Source organism: Hyperolius riggenbachi, chromosome 3, assembly GCF_040937935.1.
Source record: "Hyperolius riggenbachi isolate aHypRig1 chromosome 3, aHypRig1.pri, whole genome shotgun sequence".
Taxonomy (NCBI): Eukaryota; Metazoa; Chordata; class Amphibia; order Anura; family Hyperoliidae; genus Hyperolius; species Hyperolius riggenbachi.
The window spans coordinates 421965805-421983672 of NC_090648.1; positions in this window are offsets into that span (position 1 = coordinate 421965805).

The following is a 17868-nucleotide window of genomic DNA, read 5'->3' on the forward strand; positions in this document are numbered from 1 at the left end:
CTGTCAGCAGTGAGGAAGGCGGGAGACCTCAAGTTTGAAAATACCAGGTTAATGATATTTGCGGACTTCACGGCTGAAACACAAAAACAGCGCAAAGCATTCTCTCAGGTTAAAATTAAGCTGAGAGAAAATAAAATAATATACGCCATGCTTTTTCCTGCGAGGCTGCGCGTACAAGATGGTGAGTCCACTTTATTTTTTGATAAACCTGAGGACGCTATGTCCTGGATTGAAGCTTTACCGAGACAGGATTCCTAAGGTAACTAAGGAGGGTAATAATAACTGCTGACTGCCCGTTAGTTAAAGTTTTGACCCATCCTGAGACGCCTAATTTGTATCTGCACCTGGGGGGTTTCCGCATTGCAATGTGCTCAAACCAAATAAGGGTTATTATTCTGACAGTTTCTTCTACTATGCATGAGACGCAAGTCTACTTGTTTCTGAGCCACGGAAGTGGGCAATCGCCCTGGACACTTTACCCCTATTAAAAACATGGTTCCAATATTGGTATATTAAAAGAACATAAGAGTGACAGACCTACTATACTTGCAGCGGGGATCACCGCCCCTCCCCATTCTTGCTGGAGCGGGTCACCCAGCCTTACTATGCTGCTTATTGAATGTATTTACCTACGAAAGACACTGTTAGCTTTCGCATATTCAAACAACAGCAGTGTTGCTGGATAGAAGTGATCAATGTTGTTAGATCCGGACTGCTATGTACATAATATTTATGAATATGAAACAAAAGTGACATGTGCCTAGTGAATGATACCCTGTCTGTGGCTTTGCTTGCCGGGGTGGGGGGGGGGGGGGGGGGACGGGGGGCCTGTAAGGGCCCCGTCACTGGACCTAGCTGTTTGTTGGGTCTACACCCCGGCCTCGAGGGCTCCCTGTCTCCCGGCTCCTCCCCTGTCTCGGCTGGGATTTGACACAGAACTTGCTCACAATGTCTATTCTCTTAAAGGATCTAAACTGTAAACTGCAATATAAATAATGTTATGTAAGTACTCTGAGCTATACTAGCAATTCACTGAATGGCGGGATGGGTCCCGGGAGGGGGCGGAGGGGATTCGCGATTCCTTCTCCAAATCGTTACAGCGGGCGGACACGAGGTGCAGTGGAGCCTGATTAGCCCATACAACACAGCAGTTTCAGAGAGTGGCACTCAGATCTGGATGCTGCACTATCAACCTATGATCATTAATTCGAGATGCACTAGTTAAACTCCTGCTTCTCACCTACATCTATACTAACGTGCAAATGCATCTGGCGGATAAATTGATCCTGACTGAATATATTAGGCTTGCACATCCTATTTAATACTTGGTCCACCAGAGGGCAATCGCCCCCCATAAGCAGAAACGTCTCTGATAGTGTACTGTTGTGTCGGCTAGGAACTGTAGTAATTCTGTGGCTCCGCTGGTGCATGCCCTGTCCCGCTGGTTGGTCAGTAAATATGCGGATAATATTACTACTCATGGTACACTAATATTAAATAAGGCACTAGTTTCATTGGTCAACTCTTAAAGTTTGAAACTGTTTAAGACAAACTACCCCCAGTTTCAACTGGGAGATGCTGGATGGCGGGCCTCTGTTCAGTCCGCATCCACGCCCCTCTTTACATTCCAACCAGCAGTTCTTCTCTGGGTATCTGCATATTTCCCTACCCTCTTTACCTCCTAGACTGTACCTCCACTTTCCTCCCCTCTTCCTATTCTTCACTAACCCACTCTCTCTGTACTTTCACTGAACGCTGGTCGGGGTTAAATACTAGAGTCAGAGGAAATCTATAACTTCCTCTGTCAACTAGCAGTTACTTGGGATCTAAGCTGCGGTACAATTCAGTTAAGTTCAGTTACTGCAGCAGGGTATTTAAGTTTACTTGTTTATTGTTTTTAGTTAAGCTTACTGAGATGGCAAAAAAAACGCCCTGCGACACTCACCACAGGAGATATTACTACTCACTCGGCACACTGGTCCTCCCCGCACGTATCCTCCTTATCTGCTCTGTTCAGCTCTTTAAATCAAGATATAAATGGAGTCCTCCCTTAAAATAATATCCTGGAATGTTAGAGGCTTAAGATCCCCTTTCAAACGCTCATTAATGTTTCAATACCTAATAAAGCATAAACCTAAAGGCCCATACACACGTCGGATTTGCGCGAACGACGGGTCGTTTGAACGTTCCGTCGTTCGCACGTTTCCGCATGAAATCCGGCGTGTGTACAGACTATCGTTCGGGAGATAAGACTGGTTACCAACGATCCGCCGGGCGGATCGCTGGTAACCAGTCTTATCTCCCGAACGATAGTCTGTACACACGCCGGATTTCATGCGGAAACGTGCGAACGACAGAACGTTCAAACGACCCGTCGTTCGCGCAAATCCGACGTGTGTATGGGCCTTAACATTCTGATATTGCAAGAAACTGAAGAACAGATGTAATTAATGCACTGGTGAATTAATAAGGGGGGGTCAGAGGGCAATCTGAGCGTGTGGGCGGGTGATTGGGTGCCCGCAAGGGGCAGATTAGGGTCTGATCTGATAGGTAACAGTGACAGGTGGTGATAGGGAGTGATTGATGGGTGATTGATGGGTAATTAGTGGGTGTTTAGAGGAGAGAATAGATGTAAACGCTGCGCTTGGGTGGTGATCTGATGTCGGATCTGCGGGCGATCTATTGGTGTGGGTGGGTGATCAGATTGCCCGCAAGGGGCAGGTTAGGGGCTGATTGTTGGGTGGCAGTGACAGGGGGTGATTGATGGGTGATAGGTGATTGGCAGGTGAATGACAGGTGATCAGTGGGTTATTACAGGGAAGGACAGATGTAATTAATGCACTGGCGAATTGATAAGGGGGGGGGGGGTGTCTGAGGGCAATCTGAGCGTGTGGGCGGGTGATTGGGTGCCCGCAAGGGGCAGATTAGGGTCTGATCTGATAGGTAACAGTGACAGGTGTTGATAGGGGGTGATTGATGGGTGATTAATGGGTAATTAGTGGGTGTTTAGAGAAGATAACAGATGTAAACGATACATTTGGGAGGTAATCTGACGGCGGGTTTGCGGGCGATCTAATGGTGTGGGTGGGTGATCAGATTGCCCGCAAGGGGCAGGTTAGGGGCTGATTGATGGGTGGCAGTGACAGGGGGTGACAGGGGGTGATTGATGGGTGATAGGTGATTGGCAGGTGATTGACAGGTGATCAGTGGGTTATTACAGGGAAGAACAGATGTAATTAATGCACTGGTGAATTGATAAGGGGGGGGGGGGGGGGGTCAGAGGGCAATCTGAGCGTGTGGGCGGGTGATTGGGTGCCCGCAAGGGGCAGATTAGGGTCTGATCTGATAGGTAAAAGTGACAGGTGGTGATAGGGGGTGATTGATGGGTGATTGATGGGTAATTAGTGGGTGTTTAGAGGAGAGAATAGATGTAAACAATGGATTTGGGAGGTGATCTGATGTCGGATCTGCGGGCGATCTATTGGTGTGGGGGGGTGATCAGATTGCCCGCAAGGGGCAGGTTAGGGGCTGATTGATGGGTGGCAGTGACAGGGGGTGATTGACGGGTGATTGACAGGAAAATGGAATGCGTGTGTCGCTGTCAATGTAAGCTGTATGTTCAACTGTCTGTTTAGCTCACCTGCGCGTGAGCATCTCTTTTTTCAAGTGTTGTATGTTGTTGTTCTTTAAAAACCAATAAAAAGAATTTATAAAAAAAAATACAACCTACCACCTAAATGAATTTTACCTCCTTTTCTTGTCACTAATACAGCTTTCTTTTGGTGCTACTTGCTGCTGTGATTTTTAGTTTTTATTATATTCATCAAAAAAGACATGAATTTTGTCAAAGATTTTTTTTTAACTTTCTGTGATAAAATTTGTCAAATAAAGTAAAATTTCTGTATACATTTTTGTCCAAATTTATTGTGCTACATGTCTTTGATTAAAAAAAACCCATTCAGTGTATATTTATTGGTTTGGGTAAAAGTTATAGCATTTACAAATTATGATGCAAAAAGTGAATTTTCCCATTTTGAAGCATCTCTGACTTTTCTGACCACCTGTCAGGTTTCATGAGGTGCTAGAATTCCAGGATAGTATAAATACCCCCCCAAATGACCCCATTTTGGAAAGAAGACATCCCAAAGTATTCACTGAGAGGCATAGTGAGTTCATAGAAGATATTATTTTTTGTCACAAGTAAGCGGAAAATGACACTTTGTGACAAAAAAAGAAATAAAAAAGGTTTCCATTTCTGCTAACTTGTGACAAAAAAAAATGAAATCTGCCATGGACTCACCATGCCCCTCTCTGAATACTTTGGGATGTCTACTTTCCAAAATGGGGTCATTTGTGGGGTATGTTTACTGTCCTGGCATTTTTTGGGGGTGCTAAATTGTAAGCACCCCTGTGAAGCCTAAAGGTGCTCATAGGACTTTGGACCCCTTAGCGCACCTAGGCTGCAAAAAAGTGTCACACGTGGTATCACCGTACTCAAGAGAAATAGTATAATGTGTTTTGGGGTGTATTTTTACACATACTCATGCTGGGTGGGAGAAATATCTCTGTAAATGAGATTTTTTTTATTTTTTTTTTTTACACACAATTGTCCATTTACAGAGCTATTTCTCCCACCCAGCATAGGTATGTGTAAAAATACACCCCAAAACACATTATACTATTTCTCCTGAGTACAGCGATACCACGTGTGGCACTTTTTTGCAGCCTAACTGCACTAAGGGGCCCAAAGTCCAATGAGTACCTTTAGGATTTCACAGGTCATTTTGAGACATTTGGTTTCAAGACTACTCCTCACGGTTTAGGGCCCCTAAAATGCCAGGACAGTATAGGAACCCCACAAATGACCCCATTTTAGAAAGAAGACACCCCAAGGTATTCAGTTAGGAGTATGGTGAGTTCATAGAAGATTTTATTTTTTGTCCCAAGTTAGCGGAAAATGACACTTTGTGAAAAAAAAAACAATAAAAATCGATTTCCGCTAACTTGTGACAAAAAAATAAAATCTTCTTTGAACCCACCATACTCCTAACAGAATACCTTGGGATGTCTTCTTTCTAAAATGGGGTCATTTGTGGGGTTCCTATACTGAAATCACAAACACTGGTTCGCACGACAGCCGGGGGGCCCCAGCCTCTCCCACTTGCTGGGGCCCCCAAACCACCATGCGATACCCAGAGGGAAATGTGGGCGAGCCCTGGCTCTCTCACCTCCAGGGACTTCACCCCCATCACCTCCAAACTGAATGCAAACTGCAACACACACAATTGCTCACTACCAGTTCAGGCATTTTCCTACCTCTATCTGGCCAGCAGGCGCCAGTCAGCCAATCAGGTGCACGGTCATACACCCTTTGCCTGGAGGTGATGGGAGTGAAGTCCCTGGAGGTGAGAGAGCCAGGGCTCGCCCACATTTCCCTCTGGGTATTGCATGGTGGTTTGGGGGCCCCAGCAAGTGGGAGAGGCTGGGGCCCCCGGCTGTCGTGCGAACCAGTGTTTGTGATTTTAAATTTCTGGTTTTGCAGCTACCAGGATGCGGTTGACAGGTGAGTGGTTAGGGAGGGGACTGTGTGGGAGATGCCTACACACGGCGGTCCCTGTAAAAGATGTAATCAATGATTACGTCCAACCGAAGCCTCCCACCTGAATGCTAATTTGTGCAGAACCTGCTAGATCGGTATGGCAGGCAAAGGGTGTATGACCGTGCACCTAATTGAGTTCCTATACTGCCCTGGCATTTTAGGGGCCCTAAACCGTGAGGAGTAGTCTTGAAACCAAATGTCTCAAAATGACCTGTGAAATCCTAAAGGTACTCATTGGACGTTGGGCTCTTTAGCGCACCTAGGCTGCAAAAAAGTGTCACATGTGGTATCGCCCTACCACGTGTGACACTTTTTTTTGCAACTTAGGTGTGCTAAGGGGCCCAACGTCCAGGGCCGAGCCTGGGCGGGTGCTGCGGGTGCAAGGCACCCAGGCGCCTGCCTCTGAGAGGCGCCGCCCGGCCGCCGCTCTCCCCCTGTGGCCGCCGCTCCCTCCCTCCCTCTAGCCGCCGGCGCCGCCGCGTCAGAACTCGATGAGGCGGGCGGGCGCTAGGACCTAGCACGCCGCACTGATATGCGGAAGTGACATCACTTCCGCATATAGAGCGGGTGCGTCCGGCGCCTTCTTACTGGTCGGGTCGCCCGCTGATTGAGGTCTGAAGCTGCTGCAAGGTGAGGGGGGAGCGGCGGCTGCAGCTGCGGCGGGAGGGTTGGGTGCGCTCCTGTCACTCACTACCTAAACGGGGACCCTATGCCCCCTGGCTACATATACTGATCACATATACCCCCTGGGCCTGGCTACATATCCTGGGCACATATACCCCCTGGCTACATATCCTGGGCACATATACCCCCTGGCTACATATACTGATCACATATACCCCCTGGCTACATATCCTGGGCACATATATCCCCTGGCTACATATCCTGGGCACATATACCCCCTGGCTATATATACTGGGCACATATACCCCCTGGCTACATATACTGATCACATATACCCCCTGGCTACATATACTGATCATATACCCCCTGGCTATATATACTGGGCACATATTACCCCCTGGCTACATATCCTGGGCACATAATACCCCCTGGCTACATATCCTGGGCACATATACCCCCTGGCTACATATCCTGGGCACATATACCCCCTGGCTACATATCCTGGGCACATATACCCCCTGACTACATATCCTGGGCACATATACCCCCTGGCTACATATACTGGGCACATATACCCCCTGGCTACATATCCTGGGCACATATACCCCCTGGCTACATATCCTGATCACATATACCCCTTGGCTACATATCCTGGGCACATATACCCCCTGGCTACATATCCTGATCACATATACCCCCTGACTACATATCCTGGGCACATATACCCCTTGGCTACATATCCTGGGCACATATACCCCTTGGCTACATATCCTGGGCACATATACCCCTTGGCTACATATCCTGGGCACATATACCCCTTGGCTACATATCCTGGGCACATATACCCCTTGGCTACATATCCTGGGCACATATACCCCCTGGCTACATATCCTGGGCACATATACCCCCTGGCTACATATCCTGGGCACATATACCCCCTGGCTACATATCCTGGGCACATATACCCCCTGGCTACATATCCTGGGCACATATATCCCTGGCTATATATTCTGGGGACACTGGCTGTCAGTCATTATGTGCATTTGCTGGTGAAAAGCTGTCTTATTATGTGCATTTGCTGGTGAAAAGCTGTCTTATTATGTGCATTTTGCTGGTGAAAAGCTGTCTTATTATGTGCATTTTGCTGGTGAAAAGCTGTCTTATTGTGTGCATTTTGCTGGTGAAAAGCTGTCTTATTATGTGCATTTTGCTGGTGAAAAGCTGTCTTATTATGTGCATTTTGCTGTTGAAAAGCTGTCTTATTATGTGCATTTTGCTGGTGAAAAGCTGTCTTATTATGTGATTTTACTGGTGAAAAGCAGTCTCTTGTTATGTGCATTTACATGGGGAAAAGCTGTCTCTTGTTATGTGCATTTACATGGGGAAATTTTGTCAGTAAAAATAATCTTTTGTCAGTAAATTTTTAGGTATTTGTCAGTAAAAAAATAACATGAAAGGTTGGCAACATTGGCAGGCTGTGTGGCGCAACGGGAAAGATACAGGCAGCTCACCTTGGGCTTGGCAGGGGGGAGGAGCCGACGTCAGCGAGCGAGAGTAGGGTGGCCGCAGGCAGCCATAAATACGCAGTGTGTGACTGCATCGCACTCGCAGAGCCTCTCAGCCTGAGTCAGTCCAGAGACTAGCAGACTCGCAGGAAGCCAAAGCCAGCCAGGAGCAAGCCCATGGAAGAGGGGTAGGAATGGGGTATCACATGCATGCGTAAAGAGGTGGAAGGTGTGGGTGTGATTAGGCAGGACATGGGTGTGGTTATGTGGTTGGGCGCGGTTAATTTAACCAATCCCATAGGCGCCAGAGAAAATCTTGCACCCAGGTGCCAGGCACCCCAGGCTCACCTCTGCCAACGTCCTATTCACAGGTAATTTTGAGGCACTTGGTTTTCAAGACTACTCCTCACGGTTTTGGGCCCCTAAAATGCCAGGGCAGTATAGGAACCCCACAAGTGACCCCATTTTAGAAAGAAAACACCCCAAGGTATTCCGTTAGTTCCGGTGAGTTCATAGAAGATTTTATTTTTTGTCACAAGTTAGTGGAAAATGACACTTTGTGAAAAAAAAAATCAATTTCTGCTAACTTTTGACAAAAAAATAAAATCTTCTATGAACTCATACACCTAACGGAATACCCTGGGGAGTCTTCTTTCTAAAATTGGGTCACTTGTGGGGTTCCTATAAGGCCCTGGCATTTTAGTCGTCCAAAACTGTGAGGAGTAGTCTAAAAACCAAATGCCTCAAAATGACTGTTCAGAGGTATAAGCATCTGCAAATTTTGATGACAGGTGGTCTATGGGGCTGAATTTTGTGGAACCAGTCATAAGCAGGGTGGCCTCTTAGATGACAGGTTGTATTGGCACTGAAATGCAGGAAGCGCAGGATGTTCTCAAATCGTGACCTGGACATGGCAGCAGAGAACATGGGCATGTGATGTATTGGGTGCGTAGACCAATAAGACCGCAATAAATTCTTTTTGACTAGACCCATGTTAAGGAGAAGGCCCTAAAAATGTTACGTTCGGAAACTTAAAGTGGCTTCCACCGAAAAGGCTAGGTATAGTAGCTTTTTGGATTGGCGGTTGCGTATTGTGTGGCATAACGGATGGTCTCAGCCACAATTAAGTCGTACCAGCAGTGATCAGAAAAAAAAAATTCTGTCACTGCGGTGGGGCGGGTGAGGGTTTGGCTGGGTGATCAGCAGATTAGGGCCTGATCTGATGGATAGGAGTGCTAGGGGGTGACAGGGGGTGACAGGAGGTGATTGATGGGTGTCTCAGTGAGTGATTAGAGGGGAGAATTGATGCAATCAATGCACTGGGGGAGGTGATTGGAAGGGGGTCTGAGGGGGATCTGAGGGTTTGGCCGAGTGATCAGGAGCCCACACAGGGCAAATTAGGGCCTGATTAGATGGGTAGGTGTGCTAGGGGGTGACAGGAGGTGATTGATGGGTGTCTTAGGGTGTGAATAGAGGGGGGAATAGATGCAAGCAATGCACTGGGGAGGTGATCGGGGGTATCTTGAGGGTGTCGGCGGATGATTGGGTGCCCGCAAGGGGCAGATTAGGGTCTGATCTGATGGGTAGCAGTGACTGGTGGTGACGGGGTGATTGATAGGTGATAAGTAGGTGATTACAAGGGAGAATATATGCAAGCAATGCACTGGCGAGTTGATCAGAGCGGGTCTGGGGGGCTATCTGAGGTGTGGGCGGGTGATTGGTTGCCCGCAAGGGGCAGATTAGGGTCTGATCTGACGGGTAGCAGTGACCGGTGGTGACAGGGGGTGACGGGGTGATTGATAGGTGATCAGTAGGTGATTACAAGGGAGAATATATGCAAGCAATGTACTGGCGAGTTTATCAGAGCGGGTCTGGGGGGCTATTTGAGGGTGTGGCGGGTGATTGGGTGCCCGCAAGAGGCAGATTGGGGTCTGATCTGATGGGTAGCAGTGACAGGTGGTGACGGGGTGATTGATGGGTGATTAGAGGGGAGAGCAGATGTAAACAATGCACTTTCAGAGGTGATCTGAGGGTGTAGGCGGATGATCAGGTGCCCACAAGGGGCAGGTTAGGGTCTGAGCTGATGGGTGGCAGTGACAGGGGGTGATTACAGGGGAGAATAGATGTATACAGTACACGGGGGGGGGGGGGTCTGGGGAGGATCTGAGGGTGTGGGGGGTGATATCAGGAGCCCCCAGGGGGCAGTTTAGGGACTAATTTAAAAAATAGCGCAGACAGATAGTGACAGGGAGCGATTGATGGGTGATTAGAGGAGAGAACAGATGTAAACAATGCACTTGGGAGGTGATCTGACGGTGGGTCTGCGGGCGATCTGAGGGTGTGGGTGGGTGATCAGATGCCCACAAGGGGCAGGTTAGGGTCTTATCTGATGTGTAGCAGTGACAGGTGGTGACAGGGGGTGATTGATGGGTGATTGACAGGTGATCAGTGATTATAGGGGAGGATAGAGGTGTACAGTACACAGGGGGGGGGGGGGTCTGGGGAGGATCTGAGGGTGTGGGGGGGGAGCTGTGATCAGGAGCGCCCAGGGGGCAGTTTAGGACCTAATCTAAGAAATAGCGTTGACAGGTAGTTACAGGGAGTGATTGATGGGTGATTAGGGGGATGATTGGGTTCAAACAGGAATCTGGGGGGTGGGCAGGGGGGGGGGGTCTGAGGGGTGCTGTGGGTGATCAGGGGGCAGGGGGGCAGATCAGTGTGCTTGGGTGCGATCACTGGGACCACCAGGGCAGGAGGCAGCCTGTATAATACGCTTTGTATACATTACAAAGCGTATAATACGCTTCTAACACGGCGATCGAAGGGTTAACAACACGCCGGCGCTTCCGAACGGCTGGCGGGTTGACGTTGCGGGTGGGCGGAGCCGCGGGCCGGAAGAGTCACAGGACCGGACGCCAACTGGCGTTACGTGGTCCTGGGCATGCCACTTTGCCGGCGCCAGCTCAAAGGTGACAATACAATTGCAGATAGCCACCAGGTAGGACCAAGAGAGAGATCCATTTCTGATCAAAATCTGTGCAGAGAGGGACCCATTAGGCTCCCTGCACACTGCAAATCTGTTTTACGTTTCCGGTTCCGATTTGCAAATCTGATTTTCCCTGAATGCAATCAACAGAAAAACAGAGGAAAAAACGCAGCATGCAGTGCCAGTAACAATTAAAATTCGGAATCGGATGTAAAAACCAATTAAAAATCGGAATCACATGCAGTTTGCTGAGAGCCTTACTGCTACTCACTGCATATTGATTTCAATTTGTAAATAATTTCACCTAATAAAAAAATCTATGGAACTGCCATCACTGACACCGTGCAGGCCCCCCCTGACAGGCCCCCCAGGTCTCCCTATTTCTAGTACTCCTCCTGAGCCCCTGCAGAGTGTTGGCAGTGGAACACATGATTCACCTGTCCACCAACGGACTCCTCCAGTGTCCAGTCTCTGGCCACCTGTTACCCATAACCCAGCCATATGTACATATTCATGTACTCTTACATATGTACATGTAATGTTCATGGGGGACAGGCACAATACTGGGGATGTGGTCAGGAGGCAGTGCACTGGTGGACAGGTGAGTGAGCTCCACTGTCAACACTCTGCAGGAGCATGGGGAGCACTATTTTAGATAGTGGGATACCTGGGAGGGATGGTCAGTCGATCAGCTGCGAATCTTTTGCCACTACCAACACTGACCTGACCGGATAGTTTTGATTAATTTTGGCCAGAAATCAATCGAAATTACGATCAGGCGGCCTTGTTGGTGCATCGATCAGTGAAAGAATCTGCCAGGCAAAATCAATAAGTGTATGGACACCATTACTGGGTAACCAGACAGTGCTCTGTTCAGTAGGGATGATCGGAAAGAGCAAATTTCCGTTCAGCCGGAATTCCGCCAGAGCTGAATTCCGTTATGAAAATTCCTCTGGGTTTTTGCGAAATTCCGCGGAATTCCGGATTCCGGCAGAAAAATTAAAATAATAGCAAAAGCAACCTTGTTTATGCTATACGGTAGCCCATAGACCCTATTAACTGTTCCCTTAGTCCTTTTCCTTCAGGAGGGTCTCGTCTTCCAGGGAATTGTAGGATTTCAAAAGCCATCTTACATACCTTGGCCGGGAATTGAACCAAGGTCTGAGTGCTTGGTAGGTAGCTCTCTTCACCACTATATACCACCATACCACCAACACTACATGCTGAAGCCAGCCTAGCATGTACCATTATGATATATCCAAGAGAAAAATAAGCTTGCTTAAAGAGAAGGTTTAGGGACGATAAAAAAAAAATATCCGCATCCACTTACCTGGGGCTACCTCCAGCCCGTGGCAGGCAGGAGGTGCCCTCGGCGCTGCTCCGCAGGCTCCCAGTGGTCTCCGGTGGCGCGCCCGACCTGGCCAGGCCGGTGGCCAGGTCGGGCTTCTTCTGCGCTCCAAAATGTGCCTTACGGCGGCGCCCTGACGTCATCGGACGTCCTCCGGGCTGTACTGCGCAGGCTCAGAACTATTGAGCCTTTGCAGTGCAGCCCGACTGGCCAGGCCAGGTCGGGCGCGCCACCGGAGACCACCGGGAGCCTGCGGAGCGGCGCCAAGGGCACCTCCTGCCTGCCACGGGCTGGAGGAAGCCCCAGGTAAGTGGATGCGGATTTTTATTTTTTTTACTCGACCCTGAACCTTCCCTTTAAGGATTTGTAGGATGTCAAAAGCCAACTCACATTGGCCAGGAATAGAACCCAGGCCTACCGCTTTGTAGGCTGCTATCCTAACCATTATACCACCAACACAACACACTACAATGCTACATGCTGAAGCCAGCCTAGCATGTACCATTGTGATATATCCAAGAGAAAAATGAGCTTGCTTAGGGAATTGTAGGATTTCAAAAGCCAGCTTACATACATTGGCCGTGAATTGAACCTAGGTCTAGTGCTCGGTAGGCTGCTATCCTAACCATTATACCACCAACACTACATGCTGAAACTTCTTGGAGCAGACCATCAGTACTACTGGTGATTTGTTCTGGATAGTTAAATTCCGCATAACAGGGACTCTACTGTATTTCCAAATAAAGTTTGAAGACGTGTACAAATGCAACCTAGGAGATGAAAAAGTTAAAAACAAAAGTCACCATTCTAACTTGGTCAAAGTAGAACCATCAACAGCAAAATTCATAAAGGGCTACTTGATAACCTGAGAGCAATTAGCCAAGTGTAAAGAGTGACAACGTAAAAGGGTCAGGAATTAAACCCACATGGGATGTCAATGAGAGACAAATATTCAAGTAGGGGTCACTCTTGAATTTGAGGAAAGCGGAAACACGTTTTTGTGCAAATTTTTTCAGGCATTACACACATTCATACGCAAAAATGTTTTGCTTTTTCTGCAGCAACTGATATACAAAATGTAACAGGCTGTCAGGCCTTTCCCTGCATGTAAAAATTTGCATCAGATTTGAATGAATTCATTGATTTAGGTTGACGTAAAGAGGCTGTCAGTTCTAATGAAAATTTGCACTGCGGGCAACTGGATATAAACTTGTCATGTGATCTCTGCTTTAGATTGAAATCTACTTGTCCACATGACCCACTTAAGTTTTTTTACACAATATCTTTCCAACCTTGCTACTCCCATCCTGTGTACAGTCACCTGGACTTTGCTCAGGCAAGGTTTGTAGCTTGCGAACAAGAGATTTAACTGTTTAAGCAAGTTTATTTATCTCAGGAAAGCCCTACCATAATTTATTATTATTATTATTTAGTATTTATATAGCGCCGACATATTACGCAGCGCTGTACAGTGTATATATATATATATATATATGTTGTCACTAACTGTCCCTCAAAGGAGCTCACAATCTAATCCCTACCATTGCCATATGTCTATATTATGTAGTGTAAGTACTGTAGTATAGGGCCAATTTTTTTTTTTTTGGGGTAGCCAATTAACTTATCCGTATGTTTTTGGAATGTGGGAGGAAACCGGAGTGCCTGGAGGAAACCCACGCAGACACGGAGAGAACATACAAACTCTTTGCAGATAGTGTCCTGGCTGGGATTCGAACCAGGGACCCAGCGCTGCAAGGCGAGAGAGCTAACCACTACGCCACCGTGCTGCCCATAATGCGCGGTTCACAGTAAATGTGCTGTGACTTTGCATCTATTGCCGGGTAGATTCTGTGCTCTTCTCAGTATCATGACAATGGATTTGCTGTTCACTGAGAATGCATGCAGTAGTGCATTGTACTCTGCGACAGACAAGACACAACAATTATATTGTTCTTTTCTCCTGGTGGATTCAGAGTGCCAGAACTGAAACCACTTAAGGCGCGCTCCACAGGCGACCACGATCATTAGGGAGCCTTGCCCAAAGTCTTCTTACTGTTTTACGTACTGGCTTGAGCTAGTGTTTGAACCCTGGTCAAAGGCTCGAATCCCATATCAGACAGGAGCCTTACCAGTACGGTATCCAGTTGATCCTTCCTTCATAACAAATGCAATTTTTATGCATTTCCATTGCTGTTGCACTGTACTGGCACCACATCTGTGTATCAAATGATACGCTGATGCAGCACATTCACTTTAAACCAACACTAAGGCTGGGCTCACACTGGGTGCGTTGCATAATGCAAGCCTTATAATGTGTGTGAAAAAATAATTCAAAGCCTGCATGCAGCGAAATAGAATAGCATGATCAATTACAATGCAGAGATGTGAAAAAGCTTATAGAATTTTATGTGCAGTGAGTTGGCATGCAAAATTCTGCAAAGCAGCCCCGTTTCTAGGGGCATGCCAGCCATGTGACCACCCAGAGCGCTGTGAGGGGGGCGCCGTGATGGAGGTGGGAGCCGGGGCCGCCCTCTGTACGTCCCCCTCCACTGCAGAGTAAGTGCAGGGAAGGTTCTCAATACGTGGCTTCCCTGCGCTTACTCTGCAGTGGAGAGGGGAAGCACGGATGGCAGCCCCAGGGAGAGGGAGAAGTTGGGCCGCCCTCCCCACGGCTGAGTCCCACTGAGGCCGCGGCTCCCCCCTCCATCACCTATGGGGGGGCACCTACCTATCAAAATATACTAGGGGCTCCAACCTAGCTAACCTATACTGCGGGCACTTACCTAGCTAACCTATACTGGGTGCGCCTACCTATCTAACCTATTGTAATGGATAGAGATACTGCCGCAACAGCAAGCGGCATGGCGGCTATTTCCACGTCGCAGCCGGCGGTTTCCGCCGCACAGTTACATGCTGGTGCTTTGCCTGGACCTTCTATCGCTCATAGACTAAGGGCTACGCACGCGCCGAGCGAAAGGACCCTTATGCATCTAGAAGGGGAGTAAGCTGATCACTCGGTCAGCTGACTCCAGCTATGCTCAGGATTGGCTGAGTGACTGGGGCGGCGCTATGGAGCGCGTTTAGTATATATAGGACCTGCCTGTCGGTTGCTCTGCGTCTGCTGTTGCAAATGCTACGTGTTAGCACTCAGACCTAGTCAGATCCCAAAGTGTGCTAGAACCAGCTGGAGCTGGGGATTCACACTTAGCCAGATTCTGTTGATAAAAAAAGGTGGGGGGGGGGAGGGGGGGGAAAGGCTGCGCGTCCCTAAACACATGCTGCAATTGAATGGTTAATCGCACAGGCATACACCGCCTCTGCTAGATTGAAAAATGCATGGCCTGCATCCAAGACAAGTGCTAACATTTATTAAACTAGGAGGAACTTTAGCTTCCAATATGGTTTACATGCAAAGTATATTATACTAGACACTTGCGCCACGGTGAGGCAAACCTCCGGGCAAGTGACCTAACCTAAATTTAAAACCTTGGGAGCAGCTAAGCAAAAAAAATGTGTAACTTACATTTGGTTGAACAGCGAGGAGAACGCCAGCGCATACCACTAAGGCTGCATCCGAAATGACCACCAGCTCAGTGTGCAGCACCTAAATAGATTTTCTGCACACTTTGCATTCAATTCAGATGCAAATCATATGCAAATCTGCTACTACTTATTATGCAAACAGGAAACTCATTCTGTTGATTCTGTTGATAGCTTAAAGTACTAATTGAATTGTATTATTCGTTATGACCTTCTGCTAGCTTGACTTTTCTTCTTCTCACTGATTCTGTACCTTTGCCTATCTGATATAGTTGCCGACTCTGCCTCTGATTTAGCTTCCTGTCTCTGTACCGTCTCTGTCCGCCTGTTGCCAAACCTGCTTGTCTGACCTTCCTGTCCTCGCCAGTGAGTTAGTCACTGGTGAGGGATCCTCTGCTAGTATCACCTAATCCTCGGGTGATTACTAGCTTCAGTACAGTCTGAATCACCTGCTCCTCAGGTGATCAGTAGCTTCAGTACAGTCTGAATCACCTGCTCCTCAGGTGGTCAGTAGCTGCAGTACAGTCTTAATCACCTGCTCCTCAGAATAGTCACTACAATATTATCTCCTCTGCCTGCTCCTCAGGTAGTAGTGGCTTCAGTATAGTCTGAATCACCCGCTCCTCGGGTGATCAGTACACTTGTTCTATATATTTCTACCCGTTCCTCGGGAGATCTATTTCACTACTGTCTACATCTCCAGCTTGCTGGATTTGGTTCTCATCTGTTATATTGAGATATTCCCCTCTCCCAGCTTCTCTGGGAGAACAAGTATCTCTATCATTACTGTTGCACCAAGCACCTATCATTACATTGGTTGTCCTGGTTCTGGCTATACTAGTATTATTGGTGATTCTGCAGATCATGCATAATCAGGTATAGCATCTGTATTATTGGTGATACTGTAGATCACCCATAATCGGAGAAATCTGTTCTCGCTGACACCAATCGTTACACCTATACTGGGCGCACCTACCTATCCAACCTATACTGGGGAATCCTACCTATCTAACTCATACTGGGTGCTCCTACCTATCTAACCTATACTGCAGGCTTCTACCTAGCTAACCTATACTGGGGGCGCCTACCTAGCTTACTAATAAATGGTGGCAACTATACTGGCTACCTGTACTGGGGTCAAATATACTGGCTACCTATATTGGAGGCACCTACCTATCTAACCTATAATGGGGGCAACTATACTGGCTACCTATACTGGAGGCACCTTCCTAGCTAGCCTACACTGGGGGCACCTATGCCTGGCTACCTATACTGGGAGGACCTATAGCTTGCAACCTATACTGGGTGCAGCTAGACATGACTAACCTATACTACGGGCACCTATACCCGGCTTGGGAGGGGGGGGGGGCATTTTTACATCCTCGCCCTTGATGCAATTTAGCTTAGAAAATGCCCTGTTTCACTGGCGTGCTGTGTTCATTTCCAAAAGGAATGCAACACCTGATCTGATGCTAATTTGCTTTTGAAACTCTATAGCCGTGCCCATGCGCACATTGAACAGCTATGGAAACTCATATGTGTTGTGTGGAAAATATATTTTTTGTTTAAATGGACAGAATCCACTAATCTTCTGAGCCCATCCTAAACTAGAGTTTACATGTACTGAGTGCAGCTTCCTGGTGCACTGCTCTACTCACTCTACTGATCTACAATCTTCTAAATAACATTTTTCTACCATTCACTTTACGGTTTGCAAAATAAACATATACATTTGTTGCATACTTCAATTTCTGCCACTAGAGGGAGCAATATGCTTACATTTAGAAAAATAATGACATGAGGGAAACAAGATAATTGTTTAACTTCATGTGATGATCTCTGTAGGAACTTGGTAGTTTAGTTTTTGTTTTTCTACCTAAACCTGCAGATATGCTTTAAATAAGTAAAGATTACAATATAGCTATACTCTATAAAGTTGTCACCTGAGTGTTTTTTTATGAAGCTTATTACTAAGTTGTCACATCAGTTTTGTTCATTGTGTAGATTTTATTCCACAGTAAGGTCTGGTTCACAGCTGTGTTTTTTTTTTTGCGTAGCTGGCTGCATGGATCCGGCCATTTGGATCCTGGAAAATGGTCAGTTTTTGCAGCCAGTGTGCTGTAAAGAGTCCGGTTTCCATTGGTTCCTATTGTGCTGCAAAACCATCTCTTTCCGTTCCACTGAGCAAAATGGTCCGGAAACTTGGGTCCTGCTGCATTTTTTTTTTGTCCATCCAGCGGAACGGACCACGGAACCGTACAGACGG